The sequence below is a fragment of the Stegostoma tigrinum genome, chromosome 13 (assembly GCF_030684315.1).
Source record: "Stegostoma tigrinum isolate sSteTig4 chromosome 13, sSteTig4.hap1, whole genome shotgun sequence".
Classification (NCBI taxonomy): Eukaryota; Metazoa; Chordata; class Chondrichthyes; order Orectolobiformes; family Stegostomatidae; genus Stegostoma; species Stegostoma tigrinum.
This window is the reverse complement of record NC_081366.1, coordinates 78,441,173-78,447,653: the sequence shown is the minus strand read 5'-3', so window position 1 is coordinate 78,447,653 and position 6,481 is coordinate 78,441,173.

The window sequence follows — 6,481 nt, the reverse complement described above, 5'->3', positions numbered from 1 at the left end:
CTGTTAAACTGATATTTTCACTGGGAACCTGTCCTGTGTACAGAAATATCAGTCGTTTGCACTGCAGACTAACATGATGTGGACGCCAATGTTGCATTCCAGGCAATATTAAAACACATATTTAACTTCAGTTGCCTATTTTCAATCTGCATTCCAGAAGCAAGGTTTAATTTTATTCAGTAATCCGGTTAAAATCTTCAAATGATGGAATTTTGAACAAATGCATTGAACATCTGCAATAACAATTGTAAGTTTTTGCCTGCCCTGTTGGTTTGATTGGTCACGGTAATTGGCACATCTGTTCCTGGGTTCACTAGTGGGTGGGGCTGTGGAGGCATATGAAGGTATCGGCTCAAAGAAGGATCTTACATAATGTTACTTTGAAACTTGAAACCTAAATAAAAGTTTTCATGGAACAAGGTTGTTATTTAGCAAGAAATTTTCTCCAATGAAGGAGTTTGAAACTATAATAGGCTGATTTTAAGGAAATAACATTTATTTGGATGAATAATTTGGAGCTCATCAGACATTTCCCAGCCTTTCACCAGAATATCAGACTTAATGTTTCAGTAACTATGGTCAGACCTTTTACAAATTTGTGCTGTTCTTCCTGGGCCTGCTTTTAAACACAGGTAACTTCATCCTGATGCTGTCAAAGCCTTTAGGTGAAAGAACAACCGGAAATTCTGCTTTTATAAAAGTTCTATAGCGATAACGATGCAAATTTGACTGCAAATGTCTGCTAGTTTGTACACTGTTATTGAGGATTGGACAAAGGCCTGAATGATGTGAAACTTGAAAATGTTCATATTCAAACAGCACAAAGAATTCAAATGTATGCATATAGATTAAAAATTAGAAAGCAAGCATGCAAGTACAGCAAGCAATAGACAATAGGTGCAGGAGTAGGCCGTTTGGCCCTTTGAGCCAGCACCACCATTCATTATGATCACGGCTGATCATCCACAATCAGTGTCCTGTTCCTGCCTTATCCCCATAACCCTTGATTCCACTATCTTTAAGAGCTCTGTCTATCTCTTTCTTGAAAGTATCCAGAGAGTTGGCCTCCACTGCCTTCTGGGGCAGAGCATTCCATATATCCGCCACACACTCTGGGTGAAGAAGTTTCTCCTCAACTCTGTTCTAAATGGCCTACCCCTTATTCTTAAACTGTGTTCTCTGGTTCTGGACTTACCCATCAGCGGAAACATGCTTCCTGCCTCCAGAGTGTCCAATCCCTTAATAATCTTATACGCCTCATCCTTCTAAACTCAAGTGTATGTGTATCAATTAATGTAAACTACAAATTTGGCCTTTATTACAAGGAAATTGGAATGCAGAAATTAATTAGTCTTAAAATAATTGTACAAAGACAAATGAGATCACAGCTGGAAATCTGACAAGTTTGCTCTTCATATTTAAGAAAGGATATGCTTGCAATGTAGGTAGTACTGCAAAGGTTCACTGCATTGGTCCCTAGGATGATGGGGTTATTCTATAATGAAAGAGTAAGTAAATTCAGCCTTTATTTTCTGGAGTTTGTGAGAATGAGGGATGATCTCACTCATACAGATAAGATTCTTAATGGTCTATATCGGGTAGATGCTCAGAACCTGTTTCTGCTAGCTAGGGAATCTAAAACAAGGGGTCATGGTCTCGGGATAGGGAACCAATTATGTACAACTGAGACAAGGAGAAATTACTTCACTGAAAAAGCTTGGAAATCTTTGTAATTCTTCACTCCAGAGCGGTGTGGATGCTCCATTGCTGAGTACATTTGAGAGTGGTTAGATTTTTGGAAATAGCAGGAGCTGCTGATGGTGGAGTCAACACAGTGTGGAGCTGGAGGAACACAGCAGGCCAGGCAGCATCAGAAGAGCAAAGGGATTCCGGGAGCCAGAGATTATGGGAACTGCAGATGCTGGAGAATCCCAGATAACAAAGTGTGGGGCTGGATGAACACAGCAGGTCAAGCAGCGTCTTAGGAGCACAAAAGCTGACGTTTCAGGCCTAGACCCTTCATCAGAAAAGGGGGATGGGGAGAGGGTTCTGAAATATCCATCTTCGATCTGCCTCCCCCCTCCCCCTTTTCTGATGAAGGGTCGAGGCCTGAGACATCAGCTTTTGTGCTCCTAAGACGCTGCTTGGCCTGCTGTGTTCATCCAGCTCTACACTTTATCTCAGATTCGGGGAGCCAGTGAGAAGTGGAGTTGAACCCGTGATCATACTGCATGGTGAAATATGGTCCATGTGGTCTATTCCTGTTCCTGGTTCGTGTGTGCTAAACAGCAGAGTGGGTGTTCTACTTTTAGGAAATTGAAGAGTACACTAGCTGGTAAACAAACTCTGACTGATCAAGAGTTGAATCTATAACTAAACAAGGCCGGGAAACAAAACACATTTAATTTATCTGACGCTGCTTACATGCAGGGCACTTTACAAAGCAGTAGAGAAGCAGCTGACACTGAGCAGAAGGTGGTGAAGGTTTTCAGGGGCTATTTAAGGCAGATAAAAAACTGAAAAGACAGAGCTGCTAGAAGGTATTAACTGAAGGAGTGACATTGACAGTGGATCAGTTGTTGCACAGAACAAAGAATAGTTTTGTGTTGGATGACTGGAATGTGTAAGCAAGAAGCTACTGATTAGTTGAGGCCAAAACATCCCTGCCATTGAAGGTTAGGACTTACCTTCAATTATCTGGGAATCTGATGCAACTTGACAAGGAGAGTGATGCAGACATTGGGTGGGGATGAGGACACAGGCTAAAGTGGTTTGGAGATATTAAGGTGTCTATCAATAGGGTGGAATAGAAATAAAAGCATTTGAAGTTTAAGCTACACAGTGAAGTGAAAAAAAGCGATCTTACAGCTCCAAAGAGAGAAAGAAGCTGGAATCAAAGTCAGGCAGCACTTCAATATTTTGGACAAACAATTGTCAATACTCTGATACAAGTTCCAATTATCAGTTGTGCAATGCACGGTACAGTCTCATCAATAAAAGCAGTAATGTTGTGGTCCAACAGCTATTCTGAGGAATATTCAGGGTCAGCTAATCTGCATAATTGGGTTTGCCTCCAATGTCTCAAAATCACCTTGCTGATTAAAATAATCCAGTACTTACAGTCATTTCCATTATAATGTGTTAACGGGATGCAAGCCCAGGTCTTTCTCAGAACCAAGGAAACATTAACTCCAAATAAGTAAACATACTGCCATGTCATCCAGCCTGTCAAGAGCTCCCAACCACAAAGTATTGTACAGAAATCGTTGTTGCACATTTCCACAAAAACAAAGAAAGAGAACACACCTAATCAACATTTTTAAGTGGTATTCATACAATGAAAGTGGAAGAATGTAAGATAGCTTGTGTGGGTCTTCAAATGCCAAGGAATCTTACCCATTACCAACACTGGCTTGCATGACACTACAGATCCTTACTAAAGTGAATACCCATACGAAACAAAAGCTATGTTGCTGCAGATGGTGACATTAAACCTGAAGGGATTGTACCCATCAGGATAGACACTACAATGTTAAATCATCAATAAATTTACACCCAAGGAGACATACAGATCTGATTTGTTAGCAAGTTGACTTTTGATTGAGTGAGGTGGTGTTATACAGTAAACTGCAGGGAATTATATAGGCATCAGGTCACGTAGAATTTGTTTTTAAGAATTCATTGACACGATACGGGCATTGCTAGCTAAGCCAGCAACCACTAAACAAACACAAAGAATGCTGGAAGATCTCAGCAAGTCTCATTGCATCTGTGAAGAGAGAAACAAAGTTTCAAGCCCGATTTGATTCTTCTTCAGAATGGGCTCGAAGCGTTAATTCTGTTTTTCCCTCCACAGATGCTGCCAGATCTGCTGAGTTGTTCTAGCATTCTGTATTTGTTGCAGATTGCCAGCATGTGCAGTATTTTATTTAATTATTCAGTCACCCTGATTGCCAGAGACAGCTACAGCAAACCACATACTGGAGTCACATATAGGTCAGACCAGGTGAAGATGGCAGATTTCCTTCCTGAATGGGTAATAGTAAATCAGATGGGTTATTAGGAGAATCAACAATGACGGTGATATGATATTCCCAATGACATGATTATCGTTTTGCTATTTATTCCAGATACTTTTTGTTACCAGCTGGCATGGTGGATTCAAACCCATGTCCCCAGAACTTGAACCTGGACTTCTGGATATAGTGGTTTTTTGCTGGTATAACCACTGTGTCACTAATTGCACTAAACAGTGCACAAGTTAAAGTTTGGACATAGTCCTTTTGTTGGCAGAAATTTACACTTGCTGGATGCAACGTATGTAAGCCTCCTAGATAACAAAGTCTGGGGCTGGATGAACACAGCAGGCCAAGCAGCATCTCGGGAGCACAAAAGCTGACGTTTCGGGTCTAGACCCTTCATCAGACAGGGTCTGATGAAGGTTCTAGGCCCCAAAACATCAGCTTTTGTGCTCCTGAGACGCCGCTTGGCCTGCTGCGTTCATCCAGCCCCAGACTTTGTTATCTCGGATTCTACAGCGTCTGCAGTTCCCATTATCACGTATGTAAGCCTCCTTGCAGATTTTCCCTAATCAGCCTGCTCAGAGACGTTACTACACACTTCTGGAGCAGGTGGGACTTGAAACCGGGTCTAAGAGGCTGGGATACTGCACCACAAGAGTCCCTCCTGATCCATCTTACAAGTTTGACTAATTATCTGAAATTAATTGTTAGTGAGACTGTTTATGCACTCAGGATTATGTGGTCGTGGCCCTATCTCAGGATCAGGAATCCTGGGTTTAAGTCTCATTTGTTCTAGCAACGCAGAAAATATCTGAATTTTTTTTAAAGAAAAGGACGAGCTCCAGATGGGAAGGTTTTATTGGCTAAATCAGTAAGGACAAGTACAAAGGAGCTCCTACAGGACAGGATGCAATTATAGATGAATTATCCATTAGGACATTGGAGAAGTAGAGGGGGTAATGATTGCAGAAGCCACTTGCCGAGGCAAGGTCAGAGCTAGCAAAGTTGAAAAATGGACAGCAAAAAACCTTAGTAACAGATAGAATTTTTTTTTTATAAAGTCACTCTGGTTGAAACAGTATGCAGAAGTTGAATACAGTCTCATTGAGCCTCACAGAACTACAAAGGAAGGTGAAATCAGTAGCAAGAATGTACATTTTTAATTCTGGTTACCACATTACCAAAAGGATGTGGATGCTTTGGAGAGGGTGCAGAGGAGGTTCACCAGGATGTTGCCAAGTATGGAGGGCGCTAGCTATGAAGAGAGGTTGAATAGATTAGGATTATTTTCATTAGAAAGACGGAGATTGAGGAGGGAACCTGATTGAGGTCTACAAAATCATGAGAGGTATAGACAGGGTGGATAGCAAAAAGCTTTTTCCCCAGAGTGGGGGACTCAATTACTAGGAGTCATGATTTCAAGATGAGAGGGAAAAAGTTTATGGGAGAAATATGTGGGAAGTTCTTTATGCAGAGGGTGGTGGGCGCCTGGAATGCATTGTCAGCGGAGGTCGTCATTTAAGATGTATCTCGACAGATATATGAATGGGTAGGGAGCAGACGGATACAGATCCTTGGAAAATAGGCAATGTGCTTAGATAGAAGATCTAGATTGGCACAGGCTTGGAGGGCCGAAGGGCCTGTTCTGTACTTTTCTTTGTTCTTAACAGAGTTTGGACATCAGAGGTGATGGCGAACCCACAACAAAATGATGGTTATGGCACTGAGAAAAATGAAGAACAACAAGCGCGTATCATTAGCATACTAAAGGAAACTAACTCTCTGTCAATGGTTGGTGTCACCAAGAGGGAGCATGTAAATGAATAAGAGGAGGCCACAGAAGATAGATTCTTAAGAGAATAAAGAAGTGAATATACCGGGGTCACTGTAGTTATGACAGCCCTAATGAGGAAAACTATGGAGGAAATGGATATTCTAATCAACCGTGTACAATGTTGAAGAGATGGGAGGGTACGGGGTTATATAGGAACTGCGCTGAGTTTCTTCTGACAGTCAATCTGCAGTGGGCAGGATGCAATGCAAGCTGAAAGGCATTAATGGAGAGTTGTAGGAGAGGTGAACATAGTAGCCTCTAAGCAGAGTCATAGAGATGTATAGCACAGACTCAGACCCTTTGGTCGAACTTGTCCATGCCAACCAGATATCCTAGATAAATCTAATTCCATCTGTCAACGTATGGGCCCATATCCCTCTAAAGCGTTCCAGCTCATATACCCATCCACCTGCCTTTTAAATGCTGTAACTGTACCAATCTCCACTTCCTCTGTCAGTTCACCACTGTGTGTGAAAAAAATCGTTCCCTCTCACTTTAAACCTACGCCATCAACTTTGGCCTCGCCACCCCAAGGAAAAGACTTTGATATTTACCCTATCTATGCCCCTGGTGATTTTATAAACCTCTACAAGGTCACCCCTCAGCCTCCACTGCTCCAGGGAAA